Genomic DNA, 13,961 nt, shown 5'->3' with positions numbered 1-13,961 from the left:
GCTTTCTTTTCATAAAATGTCTGCACCACTTTCTGCACAGTAATCCAGCCTAATAGAGCCTTCATTAACCTATCTATGGTGGAATGCATGAACATCCCAAAGACCCCTCTCTTTAGCTTCTATAATATCTTTCTCAATTCTCAGTCAGAGGATGAAATTTCCGGATTATAGGATTAGATTTTATGAATGCTAGTTCCTGGCCTTGGGTCAGTTCCTTACCCATCCTAAGCCGAAATTTGCTCATGTGTAAAACAGAAAGAAAAACACTCACCCTCCAGAGTTGTTGTAAAGATTTCTTCATCCAGTATGTAATTTTTGAGAACCTACTCCTCTATGCAAGGATCTAGAAGGAGGGAGAATTGGGGACCAAAGATAACACACGAGTGCTGTGAGGTCGGAAGTTCATAGGTGAGCAAGAGGCATAGGCCAGTCAGTGCTGGTGTAAGAAATAAGAAAACTGGACTCTGGGTCATTCAGGCCTGAGTGGAAATCTTGCGCCCACCACTTCCTCATTGCATGACACTGGGAAATAACTTAACCTTTCTCAGCCTCAGCTTAACCCTGGAGATAATAATACCTCTCTCCTGGTTCTGTAAGGATTCAATTAGATATTACTTGATGAGACACTTAGCGCAGTGTCAAGACCATAAAAAGTATTAAATAGACAATGACATTACGTGTTATGGTAAACACAAGATGGTATGAGCACACATGAATGCGCCCAGCACAGTGTCTGACAGGCAGAGGGCACACTGTAAATGTTAGTCCACACCCCTGTCTACATCAACTCTTCTCCCATAAATCAAGTCATTGCTTAATTTGAGCAAGGAAGAGCTAGAAATGGACCCAAGATCTTAGAGATGCAAGGCTGGGAGAAGATACCAGTGGCTGGCTGCCTGGAAATCGCATTCCAAACTCTCTGGGGCGCAGATGAGTACAACTACATTCACAAGGGACTACTGAGCTATTGGGGGAGGGCAGGGGAAGGACTGGGCATAACACAGGTAAATCCCATATCCATAGAGTATGAATATGGGACAACCATAAGTAATTCCTTTTTTTAAAGATTTTATTTATTATTTGAGAGTGAGTGTGAGATAGAGAGAGCATGAGCGGGGTAGAGGGGCAGAGGGAGAGGGAGAAGTAGGCTCCCCACTGAGCAGGGAGCACAATGCAGGGCTCAATCCCAGGACCCTGGGATCATGACCTAAGCTGAAGGCAGATGCTTAACCGACTGAGCCACCCAGGCACCGCAATCATGAGTAATTCTAACAATGAGAATTCTTGAGAAGACAGGAGATATGCTGGGCCAAGACCATCTGATGAGCAGGTGCTCCAGTCTGAAGACAGTCCGTTGTACAATGGTGACCACTGAGAACACGAGAGAAAAGAGAGAGGATATATTATTATACACATCAGTAATGCTGGTGTTGGACATGCTCTCCTACACACGAGATTTTACTGAAAGTTATAAAACACAAGTGTTTAGGACTCTTTTGGAGGCAAGTGGCAGAAACCCAACAGAAATGGACTTAAGCAAAAAATTGAAATTGATTTCCTTGCCTATTTGATGGGTAAGACTTCAGGTATGATTAGATTCAAGAATTCAAGTGGTCTCATCAGGAATCTTTCTTCCTCCATTTTCTGTTTCGTCTTCCTTCAAGAGTACTCTTCCCATGGAGAAGAAAGAGAACCATAAGCAGGTTTATATCTTGTTCTTTCAAGAATGCCAATCAAGGGGTGCGTGGATGGCTCAGTCGTTAAGCATCTGCCTTCAGCTCAGGTCATGAGCCCAGCATCGGCTCATGAGCCCAGCTTCTCCCTCTCCCACTCCCCCTGCTTGTGTTCCCTCTCTCGCTGTCTCTCTCTCTTTGTCAAATAAATAAATAAAATCTTAAAAAAAAAAAAAAGAATGCCAATCAAGAAAGTTCTCATTTCCACTAGTCCCACGATTCTCCCTGGCTCTGATTAGTCCACCTTGAGCAAGGATGTTTTGATTGGCCAGGCCCACCCCTAGACTAGGAAGAGAGTTAGCCCATGTGAGCCACCTGCCCTCAAGGAAAATAGAGATGCTTTTACTCTAAGAGGGGTCATGAAGCTGTGCACAGGTAAAAACCCCACCTATCGACCTATTGACTACACTTTCCTGCTGCTCTTTTTTTCTAGGCATCCATTGAACATCTGAGAACATATTCAGAAGTTAACCAATCTCAAAAGATATCAGCAGGGGTAAATAGAGAAACAGACTCAGAAATGTCATCATGACAGTTAATTGTGGGAAATTTATCACAATGATTGATCACGCAGCATTTAACTTCAAGAATACCAAGCCTCCAAGTGGTTTTCTTTTGACAAATGTGAGGCAGGGTTTACCAAAACTAGCAGATATGACTCTGACTTACAAAGTGAAAAAAGTAAACAAGAAACACAATTTGATATGATTTAATAAGAGACTTGTTTTCACCACTTCTCCTGAGGACCTTGGCACATTTTCTTTTTAGAGACAGTTATTATCTCTACCTTTATTGAACAAAGGCACCGGAACACAGCTGCCGAGGATCTGTAAAGAAAATCACTCTTTTATTAATAAGACTGTTATTAGCAGGGGGAAAAAATCCATGTTTGGGGGTTTGCACTGAAGTTACGGGCCATTTCAGAGAAATATGGCCGACTACTACCAACATTATTTCAGGCAATTTCATGATCAAATGTCCTATTAGGTTGTTTAAAAATTTTATAGAGATTGTAAATCAGAACTATTTTCTATTTGCCCTAAATATTTAGGTGCAAGAGGGAAAGCAGATCAAATTAAAGGGTACTGTGCACATTTTTTACTGGGATCTCCCAGGGATATAAATCATTCCACTTGCAGCATGGAGTTCTTCAGTAAACATGTTTGTGAATACAACATTCGATGCTCCTCCAGTGCTCTCATTAAAAGGATGATCTGGGTAACAACAGTAGTGCCAGTTTCTTCCCATCTTCAAAATTTGCCAAGATTTAAAGGATACCACTCAAAGTTTCCCCAGAGTTCCTACAGGAATATGTTTTGAGCTACTTTATTCCATTGGTTCAGCCCCGAACAATACCATGGGACAAGAATGAGAAGAAGACAAAAGGAACAGAGAAAGATTTGTAGACATGCTGGAAGGAATCATTCTTTCTTTTGAGAAACAGGGAGTCAATATCTATCAAACGTGAAGATGCATATCCCTTCACCTAGCAATTTCTGTTTAGAGATTTAACCTACTGATACACTCATACGTGTGCATAAAGATAGATGTTCCAGGATACTTAATTCAGCCTTGGTTATAGTGGCAAAAGATTGGACACAATCCAAATGTCTTTCAATAAGGCTCTGATTAAATAAATTACAGCACAGCCTCACAGTAGAAAACAATGCAGCCATTAAAGACAATGAAATGGGACTAGCAGAACTGAAATAGCACTACCTCTAAGATACATGGTGAAGTAGGAAAAAAGGGGAGGGGAGATGCAGCAGAACAAGTGTAGGAGGATGCCATTTTGTATTTTTTTAATGTCAGAAAATATTTGGTTCTGTGTTTTAACTCTACTGGAATTAAAATAAAAAGTTAATTTTAAAGAATTTGGCTGTGCACACACAGAATACCTCCAAAAAGAAACCCAGGATTTTCCTCTTTGGAAGGGCCAACTTTATGTTCACTGTTATATCTGTCAGTATTACTTTTTGAAGCTTTTACCACAAAATTACCAATGTGATTTTTTAAGTAAAATATTATTTTTTTGAGAGAGAGAGAGCATGCATGAGCTTAGGGGGAGGGGCATGGGAAGAGAGAGAGAATCTCAAGCAGATTCTGCGCTGAGCATGGAGCTCAACATGGGGCTTGATCTCATGACCATGAGATCATGACCTGAGCCAAAACCAAGAGTCAGATGCTTAACTGCCTGAGTCACGCAGGTGCCCCTTTAAGTAAAATTTTAAAAAAGAAATATGGTGCGTTGCCATAAATCTCACGAGAAATAGAAAATATTTCTTGGAAAAAGTAGGAAAACTATTAAGACATACATGAGAGTTCTCAAGAAATGGAGAAGTACCTCATTTCCTTCAATGGTATGAAAGATTGAATGAGTGTTCCCAAATCTTCATTCCCTCCACTACAGCATTAAACACCGTTGTACCTTTGAAATTTTCTCACTGTGGGGGGAGTGTTCTTTCTGACCCATGGATGTCAGTCTTGATCATGTGACTTGCTAGGGTCAGCAGTGTGAGCGGATGTAACAGAAGTAGAGGCTTTACATACACCTCTGTGATTCCGCTTGATCTATTACACTTCTGACATCCACCCTGAGAAGATCAAATCCCGGGTAGCCAGTGGTCCCAAGTTGAGGAGATATATACAGCAGACCTGGGCCAACCCATAGCCTGGAATCAAGCAAACTAATCCAACAGAGTCCAACAGAATCACAGCCTACTTGCAGACCTGTGTGACAAAAATCATTCTTGCTGTAAGCAAGGACTGGGGACGTGCATGTTCCACAGCTTTATCGCAGCCATATCTGACTGATACAGATGGGAAGACTAAATTACTTCCTTTGCTCTCTCCCACCTCCTCTAGGAAATTGTTCCCAGTTAACCCTACCCCTACTCTAGACTATGATCTTTTCAATGACAGGAACTGTGTGTTATTTCTCCCTGTGTCCCTAGACTTCAGCACAGTGCCTGGCACCAAATTTTAAAAATCAAAACAATCTTTCTCTGACCACCCTATCTAAAGTATTTGCCTCTATCCCACAGTCTCCACCATATCACACAGTCCATTAATCACAATTTGTAATTATCCTATTATTTTGTTAACTTGTCTCCCTCACTGGAACATAAACTCCCCAGAGGAAATGAATCAATGAATGCAGAAAAAAGACTTCCTTACTCTGATCTTTATAAGCCTTCAGACATCTGTTTTATCATATTCTCCAAATTTCTTCATGGCCTTGAAAAAGCTGGCCCCAAATGGTTCCTAGTTCTATCATTCATTGCTCCCCTTAGGTAATACCATGCCACTTTTCACTGTTTCCCACCCACCACCCACACTTTGTCTTTTTCTGCAACATTATCCGTGATATTCCCTCGACAAGTTCCCTCTAACCTGAGTACTCTTCTTTACCCCCCTGCTTATCTAAATCCTGACCATTTGTATTTTTGTGGATTAGATTCAGCTATGATTAACTGTAAAACTCAAAACACCAGGGCCTAAACAATATAAAAGTTTATTTATTTCTTTTGCTTAATAAATTTAGAAGTAGTCAGAATAAGATTGGAAAGGTAATCTACGGTTTCAGAGGAACAAGATCCTCCTAGTGTTTTGTTCTGTCATGGGTTCCTTCCCAAACCCTCTTTCTGACCCAGAATGGCTGCTGGAGCTCCAACTATTACATTCTCATTCCAGTCATTAGGAAGGAAGAAAGATGGAAGAAGAGAAGGCCTCCTCCCTGTAAAGAAATCCACGTGCCCCCTGTCCCCGAATCATGCACAGCATTTTCGCTTACATGTCTTCCAACAAAACTTAGTTACATAGATACATCTAGCTGCATGGGAAATTGTATTAGTTAGTTTTGATATATCACAAACCACTGCCTCATAATATAGCATCTTCAAACAATAAGCATTTATCCAGTACTTGATTCCATGGGTTGGTAATTTGGGCTGAGTTCAGCTACGCAGTTTTTGTGGCCTCGGGTGAGTCTACCCATGTACCTGTAGTTAACTATTTGGTTGGCTGGAAGTTGGCTGATCTAAGATGACCTCAGCTAAGAAAGTTTGTCTCTGCTCCAAAAGGGCTCCTACCCTCCAGAAGGCTAACTCTGGCTCACATATGATGGTTGGGCAGAATCCCAGAAGGTTGAGTGGAGGTATGCAAGGCCTCTGGAGGCCTAGGCTTGGAAATGACACAATGTCACTTCCATTGCATTGTATTGGCCAAAGCAAATCACAAGTCTAGCCTGGCTTCAAGGGTGTGGAAATAGACTCCACAGTTAAATAGGAGGGACTGCAAAGTCACATTGCAAAAGGATGTGCACACAGGAAAGGGAATATTTGTAGAGATTTTTGCAAGCAATATTCCAAAGAACTGCAGTCTTTACTTGGAGTTAGGGGGGATGACCCAGCTAAAAATTTAGGGATTCTATTGTTATGGAAGTTCTGGAAGTAGTGGGGAATGGGGAAGAGCCTGCATTGTCTACGACACCCACTTTTAAAGCCCAGTTCCAAATGCACTCCCTCCTTCTGGAAGCTTTCCTTGAACCACTGAGCTAGAATTCTGGCCACCAAAGACTTTCACCTGTATGTTTTATGACCCCTTCACAACTACCCACGGAGAGACGTTGGCTCATCAGTGTCTGTGCAGGGTGATAGCAGGTAAGCCCTTAGCCATCATCTGAAGCCACCACCATGAGCTTGGACACCATCTTTGCTGAGATATTAACATTTCTGTTGAAACAAGTACCTTTATTATTTGAAAGCAATAAATCTTTTGTTTAAATGGCAGGTGTATAAAATTGTTACTCTTGTTTTCAGCACACCCACAAGAGGAACAAAGAATCCACGTGACCCAAGAATAACAGGTTAAATACTAGAATCTAGAAGGAATCCCTTACCATCCAGAGCATAAAGAGATATATACACTCCTCATCAGAGAGGGTGTTGGAACTAGTCCATGGATATATTGGCATTTTCTTTCTCCCTTTGTTATTTTTTTCCCTCCCTTTATGCCTGGAATGTAAATCAGTCGCCTAGAGTCCTTCTGGTTAACAAGGTTCTCATTTGGGAGGTTGCAGCCTAGGAGACTATTAAAAAGAGAAAGAAAAGCTTCTTCTATAAACATTTCCTGACAGCTGCTGAGGGTTAGAGAGGAGGGAGGGCACCAGGGCAACAGCACAGAACAGGACCATTAAGGGAAGAAAATCTGAAAAGCAGAGTAAAAATTCGTGGTCCAAGTCTCTGGCAGATGATCCCTGAATAGAAATCTGTCACACAAAAAGAAAACCCCTGGGCCGGACAGACAAGAGGAAGAGTGCCTTCCACCGATCCCAATGGGCCACGGCTGCCCAACGCACAGCAGAAATCCCTGCAGGTGCCTGCAGAATGCTTTAGAGTAAATACCTGGGCTTTAGAAGCTGGAGGAGGGGCAGCCTCAGGCCTCAGCATCCTCCACCAGCTCCTGCAAGAATGCTAATAAGAGCTTGCACTTGTTGGGTTACCACTGTGTGCCAATACCACAATAGGTGTCTTCCATGCACTAATGATCTCCACCAACCTTCACCACGATGCCCTCAGGCTGGAGCTATTATTAATGGCAGGCCTGGTGGCACTCATAATTTGCCCAAGGTCATTTGGTTCATAAGTGGAAGAGCTACAGGTCGATACCAATTTCCCTGGCTGCAAAGGCCATGCTCTTGGACCTCTGCCCCATCCTGCCTTTTTATACCATGACGGAGTGGAAGAGGAAATGTGTCAGATGCTGCCATAGAATTACCTATCTCCAAAATGACCCAGGAGAAGAGACTGCTGGTGGAGACAGTCTTTTTCATTGAAGAGCTCTTGAACTTGGGGGAAGGACACCTGAACATCTACAAATAAGATCTCAGCAACAACAACAATACTAATTGAGTAATTATATTGTGCCAGCCACCATGCTAGTATATGGATTATCTCGCTTAATCCTCAGCCGTAAAAATTGTTGCTCCCATTTTAGAGATGAGAAAACAGAGGCGCAGAGAAATTAAGTCACAGGGCCAAGATCTCACGGCCAGGGAGCAGCAGAGCTAGAATTCAAAGGCAAGTCTGAAGCTAACAGGGGTCGAAGCAGGAGGTGGGACAGGGTTGGCAGGGGAGAAGCCAGGGAAGGAGGGGCAAGAGTGGAGTGAGGAGAAGGGTGGTGACAGAATCACTTGTGAATGGCTGCAGGATGTGTTATGGTCACAACCTAGAACACTAGAGTCGTCGCTGCCTGGATTCAAACTCCAGCTCCTTTCCGCACTGTCTCTAGTCACCTTACAGTTCTTTCCCGCCCCCCAAGTTCTGTTTGCTCTCCTGGTCGGTACAAGAGGAACAATAAGGATGTGTGTCTATGCTATTATAACAAATGAGAGGGCTGGGGATAGATCAGTGATGATAATGTATGTCAAACCATAGAATATAATTAATCCAGTTCTGGGCACTCGAACTCCAAATAAAGTATGGGGAAAGATTTGGAGTAGTCTATGTGATGCTGTTCAAAACCCCTGTACACACACACACCCTTTTACCTGCAATAAAAATCTACCTTAGTCCTCAATTTCTGGAGTAATCTATGATCTGCAAAGGAAAGCCTGGTTTTACAAAGAAATACTTTTCTTCTTTCATTTTCTTTTTTTCTTTCTTTTTCTATTTCCTTCTTTTCTTTCTTTTCTTTCTTTCTTTCTTTCTTTCTTTCTTTCTTTCTTTCTTTCTTTCTTTCTTTCTTCTTTTTTTCTTTCTTCTTTCTTTCTTTCTCTTCCTTTCTTTCTTTCTTTCTCTTCCTTTCTGTCTGTCTGTCTTCCCTTATTGATCCTCCCCCACTTCCTCCCTTCCTTCCTCTTACATCAAATCAGACCCTAGTTACTCTTCTGCAGCTTTTCTCCCAATTTGTATCTCTTGGACACCATTCTATATAGATCCACCTTATTCTTTTTAATGGCTACATTGTGTTCTGTTGTATGGATGTCCTAATATGCATTTAGGCAGTACTCTATTGGTAGAAATTTATAGTTTCCAGTTTGTTTTTGCTTTTGTTTTGTTTTGTTTTGTTTTGTTTTGTTTCTTTTAAACAGTTCTATTGTCAGGATTATTGGGGACAAGAAGAAATGTCTCCCACTGGCAAAGAAATGACATTTCCCATTAGGAAAGGCATCTGTCCCAATTCATGTAATATCCATATTACTCATCTTGGGTGTGACAGTATTGTAGCCACCATTAAACCTCCATTCCTAGGATTTGTGGAGATAGAAGCAACCTATCTGGCCCTCCTCGGATCAATACCTAACACCCACACAGAAGCCCGAGAAGTGAGAATCCAGCAAACATCTTGAACATCCTCTGAAAGTTGTGAAAAGATATATTGCACTTGAGCTGTTATTAACACCTGATGATAACTCATTAAAACCAGACTAATTATCCACAAGCAGCAGGTTCCTTTTGCACTCTAAATGTACCAGCTCCACGCGGAAGTGATGGCTAAATTAACCCCAGAGAGTTAGCCAATGGCCTCCTCCTATCGCCCTGCTCATTCTTTGGACTAATTAGTTCTTTCTTCATCAGCTGCTTAAGATAAATAAATGACCGGGCCATATATTTTCTTCTACTTGATTATAAGCTTTTCGGTAGACAATGGGGCGCCTGCGTGGCTCAGTCAGTTAAGCGTCGACTCTTGATTTCAGCTCAGGTCATGATCTCAGGGTCAGGAGTTCAAGCCCCATGTTGGGCTCCACGCCCAGCATGGAGTCCACTTGAGGTTCTCTCCCTCCCTCTCCCTCTGCCCCTCCCTACCCCCACTCACATGAGCCCTCTCTCTCTCAAAAAAAAAAGCTTTTCTGTAGAATATGATGGTAATAATAATGGCCATCTCATATTCAACCATTTACTTTATGCTATGTATTTTACATGGATGATCCCATTGAATTGTATTAATATAATTTGAAAACTGGCACAAAGAATGTAAACTAGTTGCCCAATGTCAGGCAGCTAGCATGGGTGTGCAAGGGTCTGTCTGCTCCAAAGCCCCAGGTTTGGAGGGAGATGAAATTGACCTGACAACCAGAAAGACAAAATGATAATAAAGACTTCACTACTGAGTTGCCCTAAGATTATCTATATATGTCCCTATGGTCAAGCCCACTGCTTAGCACATAGTTGGTGCCCATAAAATTTTGTCACATGAATGAAGAAAACTGGGATACCTTATGAATTGTTTGTGGGTTACAGAAAATGACCAATAGACAAAGCATTGTGATTTGGTTGAAGTAGCTGACTTGTTTTCTACTCCATGGGTAGTCAAATGAGTCAGCATGAGGAATGCATGTGTGCATAAGCTGATCTGCCTTTCTTCCCAGGCCAATCCTTTCAGAGAAGGCTGATAGAAGTTTCAATGTGTAGGGAGGACCTAAGATATACCATGTTCTTTCCCCAGCATCACAGAGGGATACCACAACAAAATATCCTCCAATCAGAAAGAACAACAACAACAACAAAAAATGTAACTATCCAAAATGAAATTTTAAAAAACATAATAATTCATGAAATTTTGAAACCTAAGTCATGGTTTGATTAATTCTGCAGCTACATAAACATCACAGACTTTTCAACAACTTAGAAATAAGAATTCTCTCAACGGATAAGTTAAATCAATCATGGCATAATCATGAAACGGAATACTTTGAAGCTATTAAAAAGTGTAATCAACATATATTGAAGCCTGTTGAAAGATGTTATGATAATTAAATTAATAAAGTTGATAATAAAACAGAAGATGTAGTATAATCCCATTTTTTCATTAAGTATCAAATAATAAGAAAAAGAACCCAGAAGGACATCAAAGAGAGCAAAATGTGAACAGGTTTTTATACACAATATGCTTATGAGTGATTTTATAAGTTTTATTTCACATACCTGTGCTTTTACATTTTTTTATATAATACGTAAGTATTCATTGTTGGATTAAAACCAAATTATATGGAAACACCCCAAGTGTCCATCGACTAATGAATCGATAAAGAAGATGTGATACATACACACACACACACACTGGAATATTGCTCAGTTATAAAAAAGAATGAGATTTTGCCATTTGCAACATGGATGGAGCTATAGAGTATTTTGCTAAGCAAAATAAGTCAGTCAGAGAAAGACAAATACCATATGATTTCACTCATATGTGGAATTCAAGAACAAAACAAACAAGCACAGGGGAGGAAAAAAAGAGAGTGGGAGGGCGCCTGGGTGGCTCAGTTGGTTAAGCGACTGCCTTCGGCTCAGGTCATGATCCTGGAGTCCCTGGATCGAGTCCCGCATCGGGCTCCCTGCTCGGCAGGGAGCCTGCTTCTCCCTCTGACCCTCCCCCATCTCATGTGCTCTCTCTCTCTCTCTCATTCTGTCTCAAATAAATAAATAAATTTAAAAATCTTTAAAAAAAAAAGAGAGTGGGAAGCAAACCAAGAAACAGATTAGAGAGAACAAACTGATGGTTACCAGAGGGGAGGGTAATGGGGGGATGGGTGAAATAGTTGATGGGGATTAAGAGTGCACTTACTGTGATGAGCACCGGGTGTTGTATGCAAGTGTTAAATCACTATATTGTATTGTAAATATTCTGAAATGAATATTATACTGTATGTTACCTAACTGGAATTTAACTAAAAACTAAAAAAAAAAAAAAAAAAAAAAAATTAAACCTGTTGTGGTGGCGTTTATTTAAATAGAGGACTAGAGAGAAGAATCCAGTCATAGCCCAAAGCAGGCCCAGGAAAGGGCATCTGACATGGAATGCTCAAGCAGGCTGTGGCAATTGCCAAAAGATCTGAGACTGCTTCATCAGGGATCAGAAATTGTTGAAAATGGTGGACGAGTTTTCAAAACTCCATTCTACTGTGATTCACAGTAATTCCCCCCAAACTCTACTATAACTAATTTTAAATATGTCCATGGAACATACGTCACTTCTAGATACCTACAAACATCTAGACACCTGATATACAGTAGAAGAAACAGCCAGTGTTGGTCCATATTTTCCAGTTCAGGTTCCATCTCAGCAGGCCACAAAGAACTTTCCTTAGTGTACCAGCTCTTGGCTAGCTCTCTAACTGGACAATGTGATCTCCCCCAAAGACTCTAGTACTTGGTTATGGAAAAGAAACAGGTCTGCAAGTCAGGAGAGGTGGCCCAGCTCTGCTATCAGGACTGTGTGACCTTGGGCAAGTCCTTCCCTGTGGTCTCAGCTGGTTGACCTATTGGACCCACACAATAAGATTCTCTCCTCCAGGAATTTGCAACTTGGAAATCAAGACTGGGAAGTGAGACACATTAATGGCAGAACTCGAGAGGTAGGCCATGAATTCCAACTGCTGCTGAGCTCCCCAGCACTGGTATTCTCCTTCCTATGCAAACTTCCTTTGTTCCACAATATCCTCTACTCTCCTGACAATCAATGACTGATTTTCCTTATATTAATAAGCGCCCCTTTCTGTTGCTTAGAACCAGCCCCAACTTCACTACCGTGGCTCACATGGAAGGAAGTCCTTCCTGCCCAGCGTGAAGGGAACTGGTCAGTCAGGCAAAGGAGTCTGATGCACAGCGAAAGGCTGCCACAGAGAGCATCTGTCATCCTTGTGCTAAGAGGCAGGGACCCAGCAGGGCAAGCTGTCACATTCAATAAAGATTCTCAGTCAGCCCAGCCATGCTCTCTGAGTATCCAGGCAGGAATGCCCTGGGGTGAGAGAACAGAAAGGAGTGACAATGGACATTCTGAGCAGTCGACATCTCCTGGCTTCCTGTACCTATCTGACTATGAGCTCACCTGAAGCCACTCCTGGTTGACCAGGTACCAGCCATACCCAGGTCATCGCCACTGTGAATTCTTGCAGCCGCTGTTGGAATCTCCCTAACGCAGTAGTTCTCAACTGGAAACAATTGTGCTCCCCATGGGACATATAGCAGGAATGTCTGTGGACATTTTTGATTATCACAATTTGCAGCTGGATATTACTGGCAGCTGGTGGGTAGATACCAGAAGTATCTATTTCCTATTGCTGCTGTAACAAATAACCACAAACTTAGTGGTTTAAAATAACATAAATTTACTGTCTTGTAGTTCCAGGGGTCAGAAGACTAACATGACTCTGTAAGGCTGCTTTCCATCTGGAGGCTCCAGGGAAGAATGGGTTTCCTTGCATTTTCCAGCTTCTAGAGGCTGCCAACATTCCTTGGCTCACAGCCCCTTCCTCCATGTTCAAAGCCACCAGCTATAGCACCTTCTTTTCTCTCTCTGTTTCCATCATCATATCACCTTCTCTCTTATCAGGACCCTTGTGATAATGTTGGGTCAACCCAGATCATCCAGGATAATCTCCCCATCTCTCAAGATCCTTCATTTAAATCACATCTGCCAGGTTTTTTGGGTTTTTTGGGGTTTTTTGTCATGTTCTGGGTTTCTGCCATATAAGGTATTCACAGATGATAGGAATTAGGATATGGACATCTTTGTGGGGCTAGCATTATTCTATCTCCCACACCAAGGATGCTGCTAGACATCCTACAGCCCCCACAGCAAAGAATCATCTGGTTTAAACGTCTATAGTGCAGAAGTGATAAAACCTACATGCTCTGAAAACAGTGCTGGTACTGGGCCTCCCACATGCCTTCACCTAAAACCACTTCTTAATGTGAATGACAGCTACAGACCCACTATTCCTTGATCCCATCAATCTAAGACACCCCCTAAATTTTAAAATAGTTGTGAAGGTTGTTCAGCCCAAGTAAGCCATGGAAATTCTGTTTCCCTAAATGTTTATTTTTTTAAAGATTTATTTATTTAGAGAGAGAGAGTCTGTGTGCACATGGTGGAAGAGGGGCAGAGGGAGAGGGAGAGAGAGAGAGAATCCCAAGCAGACTCCCTGCTGAGCACAGAGCCTGGCACAGGGCTCCATCTCACGACCCTGAGATTATGACCTGAGCTGAAATCAAGAATCCAACGCCCAACTGCCCAACCGACTGAGCCACCCAGGTGCTCCCCTAAAAAGTTTAAAAGCAACAGAAAAAGACAGTCCTTTCTTAGTCTTGACAGTACTCCTATGACTTAGAGATTTGGGGGCTTTAAATGCCTGGAAGTTACTCAAGGGCAAAAAAAAAAAATGAACTCTCCATCTTTGGGACTGAAAATGAGAAGCAACAGCAGAAACCAGCTATTACCACCCTA

At 41.9% G+C, this 13,961-nt stretch overlaps 1 long non-coding RNA gene across 2 annotated transcripts in view; it reads right to left on the bottom strand.

The window, feature by feature from the left end:
* Positions 1 to 1,072: 1,072 nt before the first annotated feature.
* The window catches only part of LOC118539971 (uncharacterized), a 115,272-nt gene continuing 102,383 nt past the window's right edge, over positions 1,073 to 13,961 (bottom strand). For both annotated transcript variants that reach the window (XR_013448470.1, XR_013448471.1), the window contains exon 3: positions 1,073 to 1,371. This is a non-coding gene — a long non-coding RNA (uncharacterized LOC118539971). The remainder of the gene's footprint in view (positions 1,372 to 13,961) is intronic.

This window comes from Halichoerus grypus, chromosome 6 (assembly GCF_964656455.1).
Source record: "Halichoerus grypus chromosome 6, mHalGry1.hap1.1, whole genome shotgun sequence".
In the NCBI taxonomy this organism is placed as follows: Eukaryota; Metazoa; Chordata; class Mammalia; order Carnivora; family Phocidae; genus Halichoerus; species Halichoerus grypus.
This window is presented reverse-complemented; position numbering and strand designations above follow the sequence as displayed.